We start from the raw sequence: 25,095 nt of genomic DNA, 5'->3' as shown, positions 1-25,095 counted from the left end.
CCAAAATAATTATTGGGAATATATCGCTTTCAGGATGCACAATTGTCAGTGATGGTTGGTCAAATGTTCAAAGAACACCACTGATCAACGTAATTTTGGTTTGTCCAAGGGGAGAGACGTTCATAAAAGCTTTTGACAGTTCTGGTGCTATTAAAAGTGGAAAATATATTTGTTGAGGTCTTTATTAATGTAATTAAAGAAATCGATGCTAAACATATCGTTGAAGTAGTCATGGACAATGCAAAGAACTGCAAAATGCAGGTAACATAAAAAAAAGTACTTTCCACACATTTACGCCAATGGTTGCAATACAGACAGTTTGGACTAAAAGACTAGTATAGTAGTAAAGAAACTACATGGTTTGCTAAAACAAGTGATATAGTGCGAAAATTTGTGAAATCCGTCTTGAAATGACAAAGAGTGCTTGATTTGTACAAAATGCGCATGTCACTTATGTTGAAATTGCCTATTGATACTCAGTTTTTCATGCACTACTACACATTGGAATCACTCGGATGCAATAAGTGCGATGTGATTGATACATTCAGATGCACTACATTTGAAGAATGAAAGCTTGACCAATGTGAACGAGTGAAAGAGAAAACTACAAGTTTATTGGATCCATAAATAAGCTTTCTTGGTGGATGAGTGTCATGAATGCGTACCACGTAATGATTTATGTTTGCAATTTGCAACTTTGATCAGAAGGAGTCGAATTTGGGCAAAGTGTGGATGACTTGGTGGGCATTCCAACGAAGTTTGAAAAATCATGAGGAGTTAAAAGAGTTTGTAGTAGAGAAGGAGTGGCGAATACCATTCTTTGCAAAACAACGAAAAAAAAATTAAGTACTTTCATGCAAGGTGGAAGAGTGCTCATAGTCCACCCCATAGTGTGGCTTACATGTTGGACCTCGTATTGGAATTTAGACTTGATGTCAAATACAAAGGTGGTTAACAATTTCTATCAAGCTGTCAACATTTTCTACTCCCATGTTCAGGATCTGCTTAATTTCATCAAAGAGACGAGTGCATTCAGTCTAAAGGAAGGACCTATTGCGAATGAATTTGTCCCACCAATCGATGGAAAAAGAGAAACCTACATGGAAGTGGTAGATGATGAACAGTGGGGAGCATTACTCGACTCTATGTCCTCTTGCAATGAATTTTTTGGCACATTGTGCAGCAAATTCGAGCTCTAAGAGAAATTAGAGTATGTACACGTATGTTCACAGCACAATCTGCAACAAACTATTAGCAAACATAGCTAAAATGTTAGTTTACATGTTCTGTAGTGAAAAGATACTGCATCATATCGAAAGTGATGGCTACGAGGAAGAAATTCCTAGTTGGGTCTATGATTGTCAAATCGAAGATGAAGGTGAATTCAATGTCGGTGTAGTAGAGTGCACGATAGCAAAAATAGAAGACAATCTCACGATAGATGTAGACAATTAAACAGAGAAAAACAAAAAATGCTCGAACTCGGAACAAAACATTGACTACACATATTCACCATAAGATGAACTGAGATTGCAAATACGAAATGTAATTGAAGCTTATATTCTTCAACATGGTCTGATTGTATACAATGGTGCTTCAAGGCAAAATTACAATGTTTGTTGTTGTCAAGTGTGGCATTCAAAGTGCGTTTCTTTTGTATTGAATAGATTTTTAATTGCACTAGGGGTGTCTTCTTTGGCTTGCTTGAATTTATACCCATTTTCCATTCTGAATATATAATATACCCCTTGTAGAATTTCTTACAAACAGATTCCACATTGGCTATTGTTTTGCATTAATCAAACTAAAAAAATTAGGTGATAATAATGTCCACTCGCCAATGTGTAGTATCCACTCCATCCATCAAAAGTCTTGTATCGTATTGGGCATTGATTTGATGAAGACCCATGTGACTGTGATGAGAGGACTAACTCTCGATGTAAAACCCGGTGACATATATGCGTCCCTTGGATAGGCAAGGGATTCACTCGTTGCGTCAAGTTTTGAATATCCTGGATAGGTGATCAAGACTTTTCTCCATTCTGGCATGTGACGCTTGAGGTGTGTGGACTACTTCAAGGTGTCCGATTATTTTTGCATCCTTCTCTACAAGCTGTGTTTTCAAAATATATTTTCCTTTTTCAAATTTAGATTGGCACCTTCAACTATTAGTGCCAATTCCTCTCGTGTGAATTTCAAACAACTCTCCCTTATGTCATGTGTGGCCATAGTTGTCTCCTTTGAGGAGAAGTCTATTGGACGCTGCTAGAAAAATTGTCCATATAACATTTTCGCAAAATACATCACGCAATCTGCATTGTGTAATGGATAGCCAAAAACCTCTTTTCTTTATCTCTACATCTTTGCATGACCATATTGTTTTAATCATATCCTCCGTCACTTCTTTGCTTATGTATTTCCATTGCACGTGGTTTGGATTTGCCCATTTTGATAATCAACGAGTTATGTGTGTCGCTTCTTGAGCAGACGTTTCGTGTGATATATACTTCATACGTTGGAAAGAATTAACAGCCACTTGATGTTGATCTGTTGAACTACATTTATGCTTCACATGCCTGCTCTTCCTCGGCCATGATGTTTTAGAACTGCAATTGTCAAATAGAGAAATATTAAATATCTTAGGCAAATATTTTTTGCTTAATCCACTACATTATAACCCTTTAGTTCAAAGTGTTTATAAATCATGACCATAGGGTATTCACTAAGGGTTACCGTATGGTATCACATGAGTGTACAATAGGGGGGATTTCTAAGGCCAAATGGATAGATTTTACATAGGAGGGTCATGTATGTAGGGGTTAAAAAGGCAATTTTGTTGCACGCAGGTGGCGTCCCTCTATTACGACTAGTGAATCCCCCGTGATCATGAGGAGACCACATCAAACCATGACAAGACCACATCAAACTAAAGATATCAGAATGCTCTACAGTAGACAACTCAAATTGACTATAGGCAATTGATCCACATGACTCCAACCCAAACATTCAAATTGTATAATAAATAACTTAATTGACTAAAGATAATTGATCCAATATACTTCAACTCATGTTAACAACAATATCATGATCGATTATAAACAGATGGCTCTAATAAGAAACCCAGGTGGAAAATCATTTACAATAATCAATAGCACCCTTCAAAATATTTTAAGACAGATAAAAAGATGGTGTAAGTTCAATGAGCATTGAATAGGATTAGGGTCTATCTTTAAATGCTCTTTAAAGAATATAAAAATGTCAAAAGCATTCTTCGTGCTTCACGTTCTCTTAGCTTCATCCAAGTGTCGGCCTTTTGCTAGATATCCCTGAGAGCATCTTGGTCGGGGTGACAAAACACTTCATCTAGGAAATTACTTTTCTAGTTGCAGTCCAAAATTCTAGCGGCATCTCATACAGAAATCCTAATGCATATATATCGCTAGCGTTTGTGTATGCGTCTAAACATTTTGGATCATACATCTCTGGAGCAATCCATGTCCGCTTTTGTAGCTCATGTTCTCCTGCTTCATTTGCTTCCAAAATTGCAAATGAAGACTAGGCCTCATTATGTACAAAATTGTTGATTGGGTTCTAAGCATCATACCCCAATCAATAATATCAACGCAAGGTTTACTCACGTAGGTATAATCTAACATTACATTATAGGGATGCAAATTGCAGTGCACTCTGTCATTTGAGTGGGCAGTTGCAACGCCATCAATCAAAGCATGTAAAATAGCTAGCATTTTCTCAATCGCTGCTTTGAGGCATGCAATTTCTATCTTTGATAGTTATTGACTTGCAAGTGGAAAATTCTTCTAGCCATACTGACGTCGATGCATGAAACCCTGAAATGCGCCTTGCAAGAAGGGCCGGCACATCAGATCCCAATGAGCTCCCATTATAGTATGGGAAGAGCGTGATCTAGGGGCCTTCGTAGTAAAGCCAATACATTTAACAATGGAAGCTATCAAACTTCGCTTTTGCCCCTCCCTCATAGCAATTTTTCCTAGGTAACTGATGTGCTCTGGAAAGAATGACATACTTTTAATAGTATATCATCTGCAGGCACCAAATGAGCCTGCTCTAGTCCTTACATCTTTGATCAAGGCTTCGTGGGGAATGCCTATAAAATGTCAGCACTTGGCATTCAATGATGTGCCCATGAATGAGCCAGTGCCCTTGTTGTCAGATCGGCCACCAATGGGCCCCTACGCATCTTTTGCCATCTTGATTCACTTTGGCAAAGTGGATTTATCTTGGACTTTTACCCGCTTCGTATTCACCTTTTGCTCCTCTCACTATTTATCCCACAATTCTACTTTGGCCATGTTGCAAGTGGGAGGGAGGTATTCTTTCAAATCTCTGCAGCACACCTTCATACTACCAAGCACCGTTTTGATTTTATGGTGCGGGTCAAATTCTCTGATTCTTGTTGGTATAAGTAACACGTACTGTCCTTCTCCATGTAACCCGCACTCTGCGTTCTCCCAAATATTGCTAATAAAATCTTTAATAAAGATGTTACTCTCATTTATTTGCTGGATTCAAGCATCTACACACAAAGAAATTGCATGTATGCACTCATTCCGAATAGCCGGCATGATAATTTTCCTTTCTTAATGCATCATTTTTACATTGGACAGTAAAAAAATATATTTAAATACAACTTCATAGCATATCGACAATCTTACACATGTTGGACTATCAAAATATCAGGTTGAAGATATATAACACTATCTCAAACACTTCAAAACACTATAACACTTCAAAAAATTGATGCATTATTAGACACCATGAGTCCACCAAATCAGTATTATGATGATAAGTTTTAGATAGAAAAATCAACAAAAAAATACTACAATTTTAACAAAAAATTCATATATTGAATATCATTTCTCATCAAAAGAATATTTTCCACAAACATCAAGACAAAACTTAAGGTTTGTAATGCATCTGTCGCCAACACCCATTTACTAAGCAATTTTCAAGGTTTCAAACTCACAAGAATTATGTAATTTAAGCCCATGTAAAAAAATTATAGTGCAAACTTTCTTGAAAGAAAACATTGCCACGAAATAAAATGAAAGTGTATATATAAATTTTCTAATTGTGTCCATATGAACTATTTGTATACAAATCTGTGAGATGAATGAAAAATTTTCAAAAATGGACTAAAACTAATCTTTGATAAATGAAAATTACAAGATGAGTAATTTGTGGGATATGACATAAATCAACAAATATGGATTACAGAACCATCAAGTAGTATCACCTAATGTAACAAAGTTGTAGATGTTGTATATATGCAACATAAGACATTGCAAATTTAGATGAATTAAATGTTTTATCTGGACATCAACTAAAGTGAAAATACTATTTTGCGAAGGGGCTTTTTTTAAGTATAGCTACTATTGAGGTTGTGCAAATGTGACATGCTATGAATTTTATGAGTACTTTAGATAACATTTTATAAGTTGACAAAAGCATTTATTGATATGTTTTCTAGATTACATGTATCATTTTATTGAAATTTGTAAAAAGACGTTACTAAAATGTTCTTTTTGGTACCAACCTAGTGTTAATGTACCAAAGATGGTTGACAAAGAATTCAACAGATAGTTGTTACATACTTAAAATTTCCTTTTGTTTTTCTATAAATGTGTTATGATTTGCTATGATATACTTTGACAAGAACAATCAACATAAAACAATATAGACATTACAAAAATATGTACAGGAAATACTCTTCACAGCCGCGTTACCGACCAAGTATTTCGTATACCTAATACTCAAACAAACATGATAGACATGCACATACTATTTATACGGCGTTCATAAAGGCCAAGTCAACAACCTAAATGACATATTTATGCAAAAACGCATGCTTCTAACAAACGACACAAATTGCCCATGTTATCGGCCAAGTGCCACTCGAATCTAAATAGTAAAAACAACTTGAATAAGAAAATCATATGGCCGCATTACCGACCGATGCCCATATGTTTCTTTTGCATGGGGAAGGGAAGTTGACTCATCATATTGATCCTAATATCGCCGCATTACCAATGTACTATATGATGAGTAAATACTTACCACAAGGACATCATATTTATCAAGGTGATGCCCCCATGGTAAGCACTATTCCGTAGAACAAATAATACACACACCCATGTTGTGTGATAAGGTACCTTGTTATTTCCGCACAATTTGACACAAGGCATGCTACCACACAACACACACACAACTTAAACACACGAGTTGTGTGGTTAGGTACTCTGCTACGGCCATGCACTGTGATGCAAAGCACACTCCACACAACCCCCTCACACCCTCTCTCCTCTAGACGTACCTACAGAGTTCATTTTCAATCTCTCTCTCTCTCTCTCTCTCTCTCTCTCTCTCTCTCTCTCTCTCTCTCTCTCTCTCTCTCTCTCTCTCTAAATCTCAAGAAATGCCACTCCGCAGGCCCACCTTTTTATTAAGTTGCATGCCCACCGAGCTTTCTCTTTTTCCCTACAAGCCCAGTGGCAAAATGTTGTTTCCCGGTGGGCCCATCATGAAAAGGAAAAAGTTCAATGGGCTTTTTGTGGGTTATTAAGTTGCCTTTGATCAGCTTCTTTGAGATTATGTTAATTGTGATTATGATAATATGGAAATATCACTTAGTAATCACAAGAACTTTCATAAGATCAGGTAATTATTAAATCCTTGAGGTCCTTGCTTTAAGCCATAAAGTGCTTTCTTGAGTTTGCATACAAGCTTTTCCTTGCAAGGTTGTTTGAAACCTTCAGGTTGCTTCATGTAAACATCCTCTTTAAGATCCCCATGAAGAAAAGACTGAATTCACATCCATTTGGACAAGTTTCATGTCCTCAATGGCTACTATGCCAAGCATTTTAAGCAGTGTAGTCATGTTGACCACAGGCGAGAAGATTTTGTCAAAATCAACTCCCTTCTACTGCTTGAATCCCTTAGCAACCAATCGAACTTTATACTTAGGTTTGGGATCATTAGATGTAAACTTCTTCTTGTAAACACATTTGTAAGGTAATCTTGCCTTCTGGCAATTCACCCAGTTCCATGTCTCATCATTGAAAATCAAGTTGTTCTCAGATTTCATAATCTCTCCCACTTGATGTTGTCATCCATTTGCATGACTTCCTTGTAACAAGATGGCTCATCAAAGTCTATCAGCATGATATAACCCAACCCTGGCTGAAATTAATCAGGTGGATGTGAGGATTTACTACTTCATTTCAAAGCCTACTATTTCTCCATGCCATGTCAATGGGAGTGCTACTAGTGGAAGGTATTATACTAGCCTTCTAAGTTTTCAAAAATTCTGAGGCAATGTCCTCGAATGTGACTTTTTTATACTCAAATTCTTTGATAGTTTTCTTGTGCATCTTTGGCTTGTTAAAGATAACATGTGAGTTGAGAAGGACTTTGTGAGATTCTGTGTGCCAGAGATGATATCCCATCTCTCCATATGCACTATAACTAAGGAAAATGCACCTGAGTGACTTTGGGTCAAGCTTTTTTCAAAGCTCTTTGGGCACATGTCCATATTTCTCGCATCCAAAGACATGAAAGTGATCATAGTATGGCTTCTTTCTAGATCACAACTCCTCTAGAATTTGGCAATCCAATGGCATATTAGGTGACCTATTAATGATATGTACTACTGTCAGTATTGTCTCTACCCAAAATGTTGGGGTATAAATCCCAATGTGGTCGCCAGGTAAGTGGGCGGGCCGCCAGGTATGTACACATATTCTTTTGTAAAGACCTAATAAGAACTCACTATACTCTACACATTACAGTAGAGAGAGTTCACCATATCGTTGTGCTCTTCTTCTCGCACTCTCTCTCGCGTCGCACTTCCGCTCGTACTCTTTCAACTGGTATCAGAGCTCAGATCGAGGCTCGGGGCAGCATTTGCAGGTAGCCAGAGTCACCTGCTCAGATTGGAGTGAGATTCGACAGGCGAAGACACGGCCCCAAATCTTGAGGGAAGGGCTCGAAGGTCTTGGTGTTCTCAGAATTTCATTCTGAGGTCATCTCGGCCACCGTTCGGCTTCGACAAAGTTCTACACAGGCCATTTTCGACTACGTGGTCTCGGCGGGTGCAGATCCGACTCTGCAAATTTGGGGTTTCGGCCTACGACTGCAGGTGTTGAGGATAACGGCACTCCCAGAGTGTTGATTTGTGGCTGTCTACACATAGAAGGACGGCTCACAGTTCTTGGAGGCGTGTCACATACGACACGGGCGCATCTACACACAGACTGTAGGCGACATCCACTAGTAACAAGGTAGCTTGTGTTTGCTGCTTGATATTCCAGATTTCATCCTGACATTACACGTGCTTCCACATGGGATGTATTGTTAGAGATGATGTATGTCTGTTGAGGGTTTGCTGGCTGTGAGTCACGCAGCAAACAACCGCCGCAGCAGTTACAGCATATAGTGGGAAATTCGTGGATGTATGACTTTGTGGGAAGTCTATGTATTGTCAGATTTACTGCAGCCTTTGTTGAGGGTCGAGTGAGGTTTTATTGAGCTAGGGGATTCTCGAATGTTGAGATCCTTTCGGTGATACAGGTCTTGGAGCGATCCCTCGAGCACCCTTAGATAGGCAACTAGGATGTATTGACTGTGAGTTAGACAGTTGGGATTGCATCTTTGCTTTACTGCCGTTGAGGCATTGTCGCAGTCTATGCTTACAGGACAGTGACAGGACAGTGAGAGACAGTAAAGGTGCAGGACAGGTTTACCCGCAGCTTACAGTGTCAGAGAGACAGTGTTTTTTGAGCTGTTTTTTGGTCTGTTTTTTGAGTACACCACAGCCATTTTACAAAGGAGACTCTGCCGAAATTTCTGCAGAATCTGAAGCTTTCTTGGCTCATTTTACAGGTTGATATTGGTTCAGAGGTCAGTTTACAGGGGAAACTCTGCTGAATTTTTCCCAGAAAAGTAAACTACTGTGAAGCGTAGCTATGGCTGGATCACAGGACACTGCTCTTTACAATATCAAGAAGCTGGATGGAACCAATTTCCCATTGTGGAAGAAGCAGATTTGGCACGTGTTGGTACAAAAGAAGCAGATAAAACCTATAAAGCTCAAGGGGATAAAACCACAAGATATGGACGAAGATGAATGGAGCGAAATGGATGAATTCGCACTTTCTACCATTATGCTGAGTTTCGCAAAAAGCGTTTACTTCAATGTAGCAGATGAGATGTCGGGTTATGAAGCATGGACTAAGCTGAGTGATCTTTATGAGAAGCAGAGTGCAGCTTCACAGGTATACTGGCTTAAGAAGCTTGTTGACTTGAAGATGAAAGAAGGGACACCTATGTCCAATCATCTGAATGAATTCAACACAATCTATAGTCAGTTGTCAGCTCAAGGTGTCAAGTTTGATGAACCTGTTAGAGCTATGTTCCTGTTGATCACATTGCCAGAAAGTTGGGACACTTTTCGCACAGCTTTGAGTAATTCTGCACCTCCAGATGGTTTGACCATAGCAGGTGTAGAAGGCAGTCTGCTTACTGAAGAAACCAATAGAAAGACAATGGACAAAGGCAAAGGAACAGCCTTAGTTGTCAGGGGAAGGACCAAAGAAAAGTATAAAGGTGGAAAGAGCAATCAGTCTTGTAGCAAGTCCCGCAGTGCTAAAGGCAAGAGTGACATAGAATGCTACCATTGTGGCAAGAAGGGTCATGTGAAAAGAGACTACAGAGAATGGAAAGCAAAAAAAGGCAAAGAGAAAGCTAAAGACCATGGTGAGAAGAACAAGTCCTTAGTGAAGATTCAATAAATAAATGTGACAAACACTGTTGCAGAGGATGACAGTCTAGTGTTAGGAGACATCTACTTCCTGAAGAATACAATGGACTCAGCTCTTCTTACAGCATCTGATGGAAATGCACTGAGTGACTGGATTATAGACTCAGGGGCATCACTTCATGTGTCTCCAAACAAGGAGTGGTTTACCTCTTATGTGACCACTAAAGATCATGTTCGGCTAGGCAATGGGCAGACATGTGAGATCTTAGGTGTTGGAGATGTTCAATTGAAGTTTCAGAATGGCTCTTCTTTCACACTGAAGAATGTGAGACATGTTCCCGCAATTACAAAGAGCTTGATCAGCACAGGTTTACTTGATGATGCTGGCTACGTCACCACTTTTGGACAGAACATGTGGAAGATATCCAAGGGTTCGATGACAGTAGCACATGGAGTAAAGTCTGGAGGACTTTACATGATTTATGTATCAAATGTCTCTAAAAATGTAATCAATGTAACCGAGCAGCCGAACGTTTCTTTGTGGCATAGCCAGTTAGGACATATGTCCAAGAAGGGAATGAAAATCTTGTCTCGTTCTGGTTATTTGCCTGGCTTTTCATTTAATTATTTTGAATTATGTGAACATTGTCTGTATGATAAGCAAACACAGCAGCCACATAAGCATAGAAGCAGTAGAAAAGATACACAGTTGGCACTGTCTATATACAAAGAAGGCTAAGGATGGTAGTTGGCTGATCCTTATTTTGTATGTGGATGACATGTTGATTGCTGGAAAGCACTTGGAAGAAATTTCAGCTTTGAAGTCAAAGATGGCAAAATCGTTTGACATGAAAGACATGGGTGAGGCAAGTCATATACTTGGTATGCGCATTGAGAGAGACAGATCAAAGAAGTTGATTTGGTTATCTCAAACAGAGTATATTGACAAGGTTTTGCAACATTTCAATATGGAGAAGGGAAAGGCATTGAGTGTTCCATTGCCACCATATGTGAAACTTAGCAAACAAGATTGTCCCGTGTCTGAGGAAGAACAGGTTGAAATGGATAAGATTCCATATGCGTCTGCAGTGGGTAGTTTGATGTATGCAATGATTGCTACTCGCCCAGACATTGCATTTGCAATGGGAGTAGTAAGTCGATACATGTCAAACCCAGGCAAGAAACATTGGGAGGCAGTGAAAGGAATATTGAGATACTTGAAAGCTACAAAGAGTATGCGTATATGCTATGGGAGTGAGGAGCTAAGTGTAAAGGGTTTTACAGACTCAGATTATGCAGGTGACTTAGACAACCGAAGGTCTACGTCAGGGTATGTCTTTACATTGGCTGGTGGAGCAGTATCATGGCGTTCTAGATTACAAGATTGTGTTACTCAGTCTACTACAAAGGCTGAATATGTTGCAGCATCAGAGGCATGCAAAGAATCAATTTTGCTTAATCGACTAGTAACAGATTTGGGAATCAAAGAAGAGATGCATGTGTTATATTGTGATAGTCAAAGTGCTATACAATTGGCTCGCAATCCATTTTATCACTCAAAGACAAAGCATGTGGATGTGAAGTATCATTTCATCAGGGAAATGCTCGAGGATAAGCAAATTCAGCTTGTCAAAGTTCACACCACAGAAAATCCTGCTGATCTACTTACAAAAGAACTTCCCTCAGAGAGCTTTGCGCATTTTCGCAAGCAGTTAGGTGTAGGGTAGTACATCACTTCTCTACATCTCTTGTATATTAGCTTGTATAGTAGCTTCTCTCACACTTAAAGTACCACATTAGACTTTAAGTGGGAGGTTGTTGGGGTATAAATCCCAATGTGGTCGCCCAGGTAAGTGGGCAGGCCGCCAAGTAGGTACACATGAAGATGGACCTGCACGTGCAAGACAAAATGTCAGGGCTCAAGAGGAGCAAGGACAGGATAGAGTGGAACCACAAGTTGTGGCTGAGCCTTATTGTTCAAAGGATAAACTCTATCTCCTTTGCACATGATCCTTTTTGTGCAAAGGATAAACTCGCATCTTCCTAGCGGAATTTTCTATGAAAGTCATGGAATTTCTAGCTCCCCTTAGAAACTCGATCGGCAATAGGACCGCAAATGTCACTATGGACAAATTCTAGTGGCTGCAAACGTTTCCTATTCAATGGTGACAATGAGGTGTTCCTTGTTTGTTTACCATAGATGTGATGCTCACACATAGAAATATTGAAATAACTTAACAAGGGCAATTAAATAAAATGAGCTGGTGTTTTCATTCCCTTTCGGCTCATATGACCTAGCCAGCTATGCCACAACCCAATAGACGGTAGTTTGGATGGATAAAGAATCCTCTTTTATACACAAAACAAACATGGATTAAAGAGTTCCATGATTTTGAACTTTGAGAATCATAAGATTTCTCTTTCTAAGCATCCATGATTCATTCCCAAAAGTAGTCATGTAACCCAAGTCATCAAGTTGACCAATAGAAATAAGACTTTTTGTTAACTTGGGAACATGTCTGAGATTTTTAACTATGAATTTTGTGCCATTATGCTAGCTAATTGATGTGTCCAACGCCATGGATCTCAAGCTCATAGGCATCACCAAGATTTACTATGTGCATACGTAAAGAAACATTCTCTATGAGGTGTTACATGGAAAATTGTGCTAGGATCAATGATCCAGTTCTGATCAAAGATAGCATCTTGTGCATTAATAGCATCTGGACTAAGATCTACTATAAATACTAGAACATCTATGGAAGTTTGGACCTTATGCACATCTACAATATTAGGGGACTCTAGCACATTGAGCTCCTCAATCTTAGCTTTGCTTTTCCACCACTATCAGACTTCTTTTTGTCTTGAGACTTTGTCTTGTCTCTTTGCCATGCACGATAATCTTTCGTTAAATGGCCTTTCTGGTGGAAATGATAGCATTCAACATTGTAGAAAGAACTTCTAGATCTTCTTTGAGAATCTCATGATCCTTACTTTTGGTATGGTTAATAGTGTGACCTCTCTGACCTTTGCCACTCTGGCAACATATGCATCACCTTGCGGTAAGGTGATGCATAGACTTCCTACGCACCTTTGCAAGCTCCGTAGCCTTATTGTATATCTTCTCATTGAGTAAATTGGAAACTAGAACATTGTAGGCCGATCTTCCCTCAAGTGTAGAGTTGTTAATTGATGTGCAAAATATGTCCCATGAAGAGGATAGAGAGCACAATAAGAAGATGGATTGCACTTCATTGTCAATTTTCTAATCCTTATGATGGCAATTGACTGAAAAGTACATCGAATACATTCAAGTGCTCAAAAGTAGTCACCTTCTTTCATGGCTTCTTCATCAAGTACCCTTTGTTACTTAAACTTGTGCTCTCATATGTATTGTATAGTTTGTCCCATAAGGATTTAGTAGTAGCTTCATCCATAAGGATTTAGTAGTATTGCATAGTTTGTCCCATAAAGGATTCAATAGTAGTTTCACGCAATATGGTGAAATACACATATTCATCTAAGTGTAAGCAAATAGTGGTTGTGGCTTTTGCATCTAGCATCTTCCACTATGCTTTTATATTGCCATCTCTCTTTGACACTCAAAGGCTGGCTCTAATTTACCTTTTCAGGTTAGCAAATTTGCCCTTTTCACATAGACAAATTCATGCCATCAAGGTTTTTAATATTTAAATGTTTTTATCAACAAAAGAGGCCATTTTTGTAAGACTTGAGCACTATGGCAAGAATGCCAAAAAACCTAGTGAGATTTGATTGAACCTCCTTTGTGACAATAGCAAGTTCTCAAGCCAAAACAATGTTGAAAGTGTCATAAAAAACATAGGTAGACTCACAAAAAAAATCCGGCAAAGTGTCCTTTCTATGAGGTGTGAAAACTCAACCCCAATGATGCATTAAAAAACATAAAATCAACTAAAGTATTTATGGGCATAAATTGTCAACTTTCACTAACAAAGAACTGCCAAACTTGGCATGAAGAAAAATATTCGATAAGATACATGACCTATGACAATGATAACATAATAGGGAACTCCAGCAAAGTCATAGTGGGATATCAAAGTCAATGGAGCTGGTCATGGATGATGCTAAATTAGTGAGAAACTCTCTCTCTCTCTTTCTCTCTCTCTCTCTCTCTCTCTCTCTCTCTCTCTCTCTCTCTCATGCCATCAATGCAAAGCTTCTTGTGTTGAAGAAGATGATGTAGCTGGTGGGTTGGACAATGTCGACGCCAAAAGTCGAAGTCAAAATTGATGATGCAACAGTGCAAGCTAATGTATACAAGAAATGTCAAAAATGCCAACGTCAAGGGTCGGATGTCAAATTCCACCACCGATGCTTGAGCTCCCTTGCCAAGAGAAAATCTCTCTCGCATTCACTCCACTCCAATGTCAAGGAAAACAAAAGGCATCAAAGCCCAAGCTCAACCGCTTTCCGTCATTGCTAAGGACACACACAAGCTCACGCATGTGTGCGAACACACTACCACAAAACCCAAAGATATTTGATGAGTGATGCCTTTAATTTTCTTCCACAACACTACCCCTGCTTGCTTAAAACTCTACCCGATTTCTTCCCAAAAAATAATAACTCCGTTTTTTGCCCGATTGTAGAATTCTGTGCTGCAAAATTTTCTTGTGAGATTCTTAATTTTGCCTTTCCAAAAGTGTGTGTGTGTGTGTGTGTGTGTGTGTGCTCGCGCGCACATAACCACACTCTCTAAAAAGAGAACATTATTATGGTTGCTTCTAATGCTCCCCATTGTGAGGTGATTGTGAAGAGTGTGTGCATGGATGCGTGCATGCTTGTCATGTTGTGCAAGGAAGGAGAACGTAGTGAGTATTGAGTGGAGATCTCAATGAGGACTAGAATATGTCACTACTCCGTATTGATCTGTACTATCAATGAATATAGATAAGGTTAGTACGCTTGGTAAGATGGGTGACGGCCAGTTGACTTGACTCTAACAATCTCCCACTTGAAGTCCAATGTGGCCCAAGTGGATATATGTGTAAGTATGTACATCCATACAACCATGAAGCATTCAAGTGGCTTCACCCTATGCCCATCATCTCCATGCAATGTGAAAACCACTTTGAGGGTCAGCTCTTCATGAGAGCATCTGTTGCAGGATTGTCATCCATATGAACCTTGACTAGCTCAATGCGTCTGTTAGTCAATATGTCCATGTCACATGATATTAAACTTCTATGTGTCACAATGCAACATTAAAATCTGAGTAATGCCAATATCTCCTAGTAGGTGAGCTAAGTACACAGCTTCCTTGTTGCTAGCATTAGATACTGCCACATACTTTGTCTTTGTGGTGGAAGATGATGTACAGTTCTAGACACATGATCTCCATGACACGGGTGACGACTACTCCAAAGATTAGGAAAACATAGCTAGATGTGGATCTTCGATGATCCACACAACCTTCATAAATAATGACCACCGTGTCAAAGTCAACAATGTGAAAGCGTAGAGCAATGGGGAGAATACATGACAGAGAGAAAAAGAGAAATATTGTTGAACCAACCAACCTTGGCAATGAATTGATACTAATACAATGGGGATAATGGGTAGTGTATATATCCACCTCAACAAATAGCCCTACCCAAACTTTGAAAAATAAGTGAAATGAATACCTAAAAGTCAAAATAAATATTGGAATCACATTGGGCAGTTTACTTGAGATGCCATAACTTTAACACCCTCTCTACAGCTCATAGTGGACATAAGTAATGAGACCAAGTCGATGAAGAAGCTACCATGGACACCCCAAAAGCAACCGACTGCTAGATACACCTTAGGGTTATGAAACTTCCAACTTTTACCTTTAAAAAATGCCATCTTGAGCACCACCTGCCTCATACAAAATTGAATTGTAGACCACAGTACATCCAAGAATCCCCATTCATGAATTGTGAGCACATCATGTCCAAATTTTCCAAACCATGAACTGTGAAACACATCTTGTCCATAATCCAACCAAGAACAATGAATTGGTACATTCATCCATAGTGTTTTAGATACATGTGATTGGTTCTCTGCCAAATGCATGTGCCTTGAGCTTTGACCCACGAGTTCAAGCACTTATAACTTGAACTCAAGATTAAACCACTTGAAATTTCAGTTTTATGCATGCCAAACACAAGAAATCAATTATGCCCCTAGGCTAGTGCAAGTTCATAAACCTACTAGCCTAAAAACTATATGACCATTCTTAATAAAGCATCCAAGTCTATCAAATCCTCATGAGACAACACTTGTTTCTCTAAATCCAACAAAGGCTGAAGTCTTTGTTCAAGCACCAAATTCTGAACCTACAATTCCACATTTGTCTTAGCCAACTGCTCTAAATCATTGCTGACATTACCTTTCAGAGTCATGGTCCACTCTTTGAACATCCCTAAGAATAGTTTGACCTTGGCCAATTCATCTTGATGTTTCCCCACAACAGTCTGCATTTCCTCTTTATGCTGAATCTTCAAATTGTCCATTTGTATAGTCAATTTTTTTACCATATCAACCTGCTCTTGTAATAACACATGAGCTGCCCCTGTTTTGGTCATTGCCTGTACTTGATTATCCACCTTTAATTGATGTTCTTGAACAAACTTCTTAACTTGTGCCAACATCTGCATAGCCATGTTAACATCATCAATGTCCCCCACTTCCTTAGCCTTAACATCAAAGCCAAGATCAAAATCTAACTGCCTAATTGGCTTGAGCATGTCATTGTCCATTTTCCTTTTCTTTGAGAAAGTGAACAACTTTCCCAACTTAGTGGTTGTCTGCACTTTATCCTTAGTACTCATGATAGGCATATCCAAATCTAGCATAGAAATAACCATAACTGAATTCTGCATAGCCTTTAGAGCCTCCTCCTCTGAATATCCAGCTTTGACTAGGAACTTAAAAGAATCCATCTGCTGCTTGTTCTCCAACATATCTGCTGGCAAGTCCAACTTCAGACCTGCAATCTAATTTTCCTGCATATCCGACATTCTGCCCAAGTCACTAGTAAAATGCTCATCACCTGCATCCCTGATTGCCCTACACATTGCTGCCAAAAATGCAGAAAGTCTAGTACATTTCTGAGCTCTCCTTTTGTCTGACATATACACCTCAGCAGAAATCTTATCAAACAACCCATTAGCCCAATTAACTTTGCTCCCCTGTTCTACAAAGCACAGTGGTCCATAATTCTCTTTTGACATGTAGTCAAACTTAATCAGAAAGCACAACCTTTCAAGGTACCACTTTAGCTGCTCCCTTATGATATAATGAACATTCTAAGCATGTAGTATTTTCTGTTACCTTCAGTGGGACCAAACTCTTTTTTCAACAAAATTTCAGAACACTTAGGGATGGTGGTACTCCCTTTTGATGGTAACTTAAACACCTGAGCTACCAAATCAGGGGTAAGAGAGACAGTACTGGAAATCATACCCTTTGTTTTCCTGATGATGTTAAGCTGAGCCTTGGCATAGTAGTTATTCCTCCAATCATCCCATGGTAGCATAGCAAAGTTTTGCAATCTGACGGTCTGCAACCATGCAAGATTTGCTTCAACTGTCAAATCCAACTGCACTTTAAAATCCTTGAAAGGATCCATCAGACATTGCCGGAGCTTGGACTCACTTTGAGGAGGGAGTACACACGGGTGTATCCTCATCTCTAGAAACTTCTTCTTCCTCCGGGCTGCTTACATCCATAGTCACAGCTTTCCCCTTGCATTGCAAACGCCATGGTGGCTCGTCTTGCTCCAACTCGGGTTGGATGGTGCTACTTTGCTTCGTGCGTACTATCGTTGCAGGTGAACGCAGAGGTGGTGTGTACTTGAGAAAATCAGGCGTCCACATAAGGTAAGTATGAGAGCGATATAAGTGATTAATGGTGCCTTTGATTAGCGCACCCTCCACTAAAGATACCCGCTGCACAAGGGATTCACTTAAGGGGAAATCATCCCTCAATTCAAAATCCTTTTTCAAATTACCCTCCTTAAAAACTCCGATCCACGAACATCCGAGTTGAAAAATTCCGACACAAAAAACGCCAATCCAAGAAAATCCGATCTGGCAGACACATCCAATGTGAGAAAGTCTGACTATAGATGCTGCACTCAACCAACTATGGAATCTTACACTCTGACCCTTGTAACTTGTTGTTGCACCACTCTGGATGACATAGTGAGAATCAAAATTCTTCAGAAGCACATTCTTTGGAAAACTTTGAGAAGTCCCATACCATTTATCTACACTGTAGTCTGAAAACTATTTAGGTAGAATCAATCTTGCTAAAGGCCAATCCAAATGAGGTGGTTTCCCTTGAAATTTTTTCAGTCTGAACCCATTAACAGGTTTTTCAACTCTTGTGCCAAAAACATCAGCAACTATAAATGTTCCCTAGCCCAGGTCCTGAACAAATTTTATAAGGACCAATATATCTCAAAGCGAGCTTGCCTGGATGTGGTCCCAATCTGGAGTTATACAACATAACCCAGTCTCCCACCTCAAAAGCTTTAAACTTAACATACATGCTTACCCAAGCCTTTCTCCTTCTTTGAATCACCTCATAGATATATGAACTAATCAATCTATCTTCTTCCAGCTGCATCAAACACTTCCTCCTATACTTGACTAACAACTTAGGACTCATTTTATCACCATTGATTCGAAGACTCGGAACTACAAATTCCATAGGAACCACAGCTTCCAACCCATAAACCAATTTAAAAGGAGTCATTCCTATTGTGACCTTGAAAGTTGTCCTAAAAGACCATAACGTTGAATCAAGCTTCTGATCCCAATCCTTCTTATTTTCCTGAACAATTTTCTTCAGTATCCTCACCAGGGTCTTGTTTGTACTTTCAGCCTGTCCATTAGCTTGAGGATGATAAGTTGTGGACTTCTTGTGCATTATCCTGTGAGTTTTGGTTAACTCAGCAATCACCTCATTTAGAAAATGGATGCGTCTATCACTGACCAGCTCCACATGACATCCAAATCGAGTCAAAAAAATTTGATAGAGAAACCTAGCAACACTGTCAGCTTTATTGTTTTTCAGAGCCACTACTTCAACCCACTTGGTGCAATAATCAGTAGATAGCTACCAAAATGTACCTACAGCCCCTACTGGTGGTAGGCTTTACAGGTCCCACAAAGTCCATACCCCACTTTTGAAAAGGTTCCTGAGGTAAATAGGATGATCTGTCATTCTATCTCTGGCATCTGGTTAACCTAACTTTTGACAAATCACACAGCTTTTAGCATACTCATGAGCATTTTTTGACATAGTGGGCCACCATAATCCACCTTGCAAAACTTTTTTGCTTGTAATGTCACCAGAAAAATGTCCTCCAGTTGTTCCTGAATGAGCTTCCTGTAAAACAACTCTTTTTTCAAAGTCTAGAATGCACCTTCGGATTACCTGATGAATCCCTTTTCTATACAATGCTCCTGCTATTACCAAAAATGGTCGACTCTTTAAAGCAAACTTCCTTCGCTGATCTCCTGAAAATCCGATTGGCATTGTACTATCTGTCAAAAATATGAGCAGTTGATCATACCATGATTCAGAAACTGGATTCTGAACTTCAAAAAGATCAGCATCTAGTAAATCATCGGAAACCACTATTGGTTCCTCTCCTGTATCAATTCTACTTAAATAATCAGTTATGGCATGCTCTTTGCCAGGAGTGTGCACAATGACAAAATCAAACTCCTGCAACAACAACATCCATCTTGCTAATCTGCCTGTTAGCAATGGCTTCTTAATCAAGTAAAGCAATGCCTGATGGTCAACTTGAAAAATAACTCTGTTGTTCAACAAGTAATTCCTGAATTTATTTAAAGCATAGACCATACCAAGAGCTTCCCTTTCTGTTACAGCATAGTTTCTCTCAGCTGATGTTAACACCCTGCTAGCATAATAAACAGGTTGGAACCATCCCCTAACTTTTTCTTGCATAAAGACAACACCAATGGCCATATCCGATGCATCAACAAAAACATGAAAAGGTAATGACCAATCTGGAGGTTGTAATATTGGTGCTACAAAAAGCATCTTCTTTAACATCTGGAATGAATTCTTTTGAGGTTCAGCCCACACAAAAGGTACATTCTTCTTTGTTAAATGAGTGAGAGGCATATAAACATTGGCTAAATATCTGACATATCTATCATGCCATATCACCTGACCAACAAACCTACTAACTTCCTTAACATTCTCTGGAACTTTTGCTGCTTTGATCACTTCAATATTTTTCTCATCAATAGACATCCCTTCATAAGAAACCACATGACCTAAAAGTACTCCACTCTGAACAGCAATAACGCTCTTGAAAGGGTTAAGACACATTCTAAATTGTTGACATCTTTCAAAACACAACTTCGGATGTTGCAAATGAAGGTCTTTCTTTCCAAAGATAGAAAAGTCATCCACAAAGACTCTCATGAAATCCTGCAAATATGGTTCAAATGTTTTATATGTTATAAAGTTGAATGATGGTGGCCCATTTTTAAGGCCAAAATTCATCATTGTAGATGCAAAAGCAGCCCACTCAGTTATAAAGGTTATTTTGTGTTGATCCTCTTCAACCACCGTAATCTGATTATACCCTGAAAATCCTTCCAAAAAGCTATACATTTCCTTCCCTGCTACAACATCCAATATAGCATCACAAAATGGCATCGGGAAATCAGTAATAGTGGCTGGATTCAACTTTCTGTAATCAACACAAACTCGAACTTTTCCATTCTTCTTGGGAACCACAATGATTGGTGACAACCATGTAACCTCATGAATGGGTTTAATGAAGCCAACAGCTAACAACTTATCAATCTCCTGTTTAACCTGCACTACAAAATTTGGATTCATTATGTGCCTCTGTTGCAAAATCAGAATTGCATCCTCCTTTAGATTAATATGATGTTGATGCAAACTAGGATCTATACCTTTCACTTCAAAATAATCCCAGGCAAAAACATATTTATACTCCTTTAATAGCTGAAACAACTCATGCAAAAAATGTCCATCCACATGAATATTGACCTTGACAATCTTAGGATCCTCTTCATAGGATCCTCTTTAGTACCCAAATTAAGGTCCTTCAATTCATCTTGCTTGACTCTAGCTGATGCTCCAAATCTTTTATTATAAATCTTCTCAGCCAAATCCCTTGCTTCCTTTTCCTCCTGTTGCACGGCCTCCCTGGAAGTTGGAACCAAAGTTCGATCCACCAATTGCACCAAGTCGGATCCCTGAATTGTCTGTCCAGGTACTAAATCAGAATCTACCAACTCTTCCTCTTCTTCTTTCTGTAAGATACCATCAACATCAACTTCAAAGACTGGTACAATGGTTGGATTGGCTCTTAAGAATGCTTCTTCTTCATCATCTGCCACTTCTTCTGCCAAGTTGATTGATTGGGCATACACCGATCGTTCCTTGAAAGGAATATTCTTTCTCCCCAACATAGGGATTGAAATTGCATGCTTTCCCTTTTTGATAACAACTTCATTCTCTCCCCAATCCTGCTTAACTTTAGCCAATCTGAACCAAGGCCTTCCCAATAACATATCATAGGAGGTATTACCCTTCTCCATCTACAACACAACAAAGTTCACTTGACATTTAATTCCTGCGATGTAAATAACTTGCTGCCTCAGAATCCCTAAGGGTTGAACTCTCCTCTGGCATGCCATCTTTACCTGAAAAGGTCTTACCTAACTTCATCTTATGATAAATAGACTCAGCCAATATGTTGACTCCAGATCCTCCATCTAGTAACACTTCTTCAAACAAAGTACTCTGAAATACCACCTTAATTACTGGAACCACAAAATCCACATCTACTGGATCAACATTATTGACAACAGTCTCTAGCATATGTTTTGTTGGATCTGAAGATTCTTTGGCTAACAATCTATTCAACAACTTGTCTTTGAAGGCTAGAACCAAACACAATAACTGATCCAGAGAAAGCTATAAGGGAGATTTTATTAATACCTCAAACCAATCCTTATCATCCTTGGATACTAAAGATTTCTCACAATGCTACTGCAGTATATCCTCTTCAATATCGGAAGGAATGTCATCCACCTTCTAATGCTGTTGGTCCTTATGAACCTGTTTCTGAACTCGATCTTGGATTCCTTCTCCTTCAAAAGTCAATATGACCTTTCCCTTTGAATTAGTAACCGCCATAACATCTATCTCCTGATGTTCCCTAGCTTGAGTGCAATCACCAGCCCATTCATCACAATGCTCTTGAATTTGCTGCTTGTTGGAATTAGGGTTGCATAGAAATGCAACCCTAATTCCAACTCTTGAATTTGCTGCTTGTTGGAATTAGGGTTGCATAGAAATGGACACAGCTTGGAGAAGACGAAGGAAGTTCAAGGCACACAATAGAGAGTATGTTACTTAGTATGCAATGGAAAGATAGATAGCCCTAGAGTGATGGGCGTATATACAATGCTCGGAGGAAAAAACCTCCTAAAGAGGGAAAAAAATGCCCTGGCGGTCCTAGTGTGTTCACACACATCAATACCACATGTATATGGTAACAAATCCCCCCTGGAGTGATGCGGTGAACGAGAGCTGGCACATGAGTAGAGGGAAGTGCCATGCCCTGAGGACATGATCAGTCCACAAAGGGGAGTAAGCCCAAAGCTTTCCAAAAAGCTTCAAGATTCTCACGAGACAATGCCTTTGTGAAAAGATTTGCAAGGTTGTCCTTTGTTGGCACATAAGCCAAGCTGATCTCTCCTGCTGAGAGCCTCTCCCTGACATAGTGGTAATGCACCTCAATGTGCTTTGTGCGAGCATGAAAAACTTCGCAATTGCCAATGCGCTTTGACTATCAGTGTAGATAGTGTTGGCAGTGTCCTGTCCAACACCCAAATCAGGCATAAGGCGTCTGAGCCATACACACTCAACCGTGGCTGTGAAGATTGCCCTGTACTCAGCCTCACAACTCGAAGTGGCCCACAGTAGGTTGCTTTTTGCTCAACCATGATATACATGAACTGCCAAGCATGAAACAAAAACCACTTGTGGACACTTGCGTTTCAAAACAACTAGCCCAATCTGAGTCCGAAAAAGCATGTAAGTCTAGCGGCAATGATCCCCCCTTGGGATAAAACAAGCCAAGATGTAAAGTGACACTAAGGTGGCGGAAAATCCTCTTGACAGCCTACCAATGCTTAGACCCTGGGCTATGCATATATCTGCTGACCTGTGAGACTGCAAACTAAATATCTGGCCTCGTGTTGCATACATAAATGAGGCCACCAACAACAGTTTGGTAAAGAGTGACATCAGCAGGATCCCCAGCATCATGTAAACTCAATTTCAAATATGTTTCCATGGGACTGGCAATAGGTTTGCAATCCTCCAGTCCAAACTTACATAGCAATGTCTCTATGTAACTTTTTTGACAGAAGGCAATACCACCATCACACTGCTTAAACTGTATACCCAAGTAATGATGCAACAACCCCAAATATTTCATCTTGAAAGTAGCATTCAAATCAGCCTTAAATTCAGCAATATGTCTCTCATTTGGTCCCGTGATCAGCAAATCATCGACATAAACAACCACAATGAGAAGTACATCACCCTCACGCTTTACATACAATGTGCTTTCTGTTGGACTATTACGAAAGCCTCGTTTGACCAAATGAGTGTCATCTTTCTCATACCAAGCACGAGGAGATTGCTTCAACCCATATGAAGCCTTCTTACATCTACACACTTTGTCCTCTTGTCCTTTTATGACAAAACCGCGAGGCTGCGTTACATAAACTTCCTCAAATATGTCGCCATTCAAGAAATCAGTAACAATGTATAACTGATGTACATCCCAACCAAAATGAGCTGCCAATGCACATAGAAAACGCACAGTAGTCATACGACAAGTGGGAGAAAAAGTATCTTCATAATCTATGCCTTTTTGTTCTGCATAACCCTTTGCAACAAGTCGAGCCTTATGGCGATCGATCTCACCATCCGGCTTGCGTTTCAACTTGTAAGCCCACTTTGTACCAATGGAATTTTTGCAAGGAGGCAAATCACATAAAGTCCATGTGTCATTTTCTATAAGTGCATCATATTCTGATTGCATGGCATCCATCCAATTTTTTGAATTTTGTGCTTCATCAACAGACAAAGGCTCCTCAACATCATGTAAGTTAGACACAGCCAAAGCATAACAATCTGATGCATAAGATGCATGGCGAGAGCCTGAACGAGTACAACTAGACAAAGGTGCATCCAATTTACTGTCACGCAAAGTGTGCACCAGCCATTTAGGCATATCTCTAGCTTGCTCATTTTCAGCCCTTTCCTCATCAAGTACATCATGTACATCTGCATCAGTAATAGGCAGATCTGTAACATTTTCAGAAACCCCCATAGGCTATACATTTGCCTCATTGGAAATTACATTCGTATTTCCACCACTAAAAAGAGGCAACAAAGTGTCATAAATGTCCTGTGAGCTTACATTACTGTCTCTAGTACATGACAGCAAGGACTGAACAGAATCTTCCACAAACACTACATCCTGTGAAACCAGAATAGGCTTTGTTTGTGGATGATATAACCTGTAACCTTTGCTTTCAGCACTATAACCAAGAAAAATACATTTGACAACCTTATCATCCAATTTTTTGTGTTGTGTTTGTGGCACCAAAGCATATGCCAAACAACCAAAAACACGCATGTGCCCAATAGAAGGCTTTCTATCATGCCATGCTTCATATGGAGTCATAGACTGCAAAGCTTTCATAGGACACCTCTTAAGTACATAAGTGGCACACATGATGGCCTCAAGCCAAAAAGAATGCGGTAAAGCTTGACTTTTGACCATACATCGTGCCATTTCCGTCAGTGACCTGTTTTTCCTCTCAGCAACACCATTTTGCTGAGGTGTATAAGGCACTGTACATTGGTGTTTTATCCCATGACTAGCCAGAAATGCATTAAATTCATGAGACATATACTCCCCCCTCGATCGGAATGGAGGGTGTCCATAGTACATTTCGAGACATTTTCAGCCATAGCCAGAAATTGTTTGAAGCACATAAAAACTTCGGACTTCGCTTTAAGCGGAAATACCCATGCATGCTTGGAGTAATCATCAATGAAAGTCACGAAGTAAAGGTAATTGCCCAAGGATGGAGTTTGGATGGGCCCACAAACATCACTATGCACAAGCTGCAACTGCATGTAGCCCGAACTGAACCATCCTTTGGAAACTTAGAACGCTG

Source organism: Adiantum capillus-veneris, chromosome 4 (genome assembly GCF_014529385.1).
Source record: "Adiantum capillus-veneris isolate H3 chromosome 4, ASM1452938v2, whole genome shotgun sequence".
In the NCBI taxonomy this organism is placed as follows: domain Eukaryota; kingdom Viridiplantae; phylum Streptophyta; class Polypodiopsida; order Polypodiales; family Pteridaceae; genus Adiantum; species Adiantum capillus-veneris.
This window is presented reverse-complemented; position numbering follows the sequence as displayed.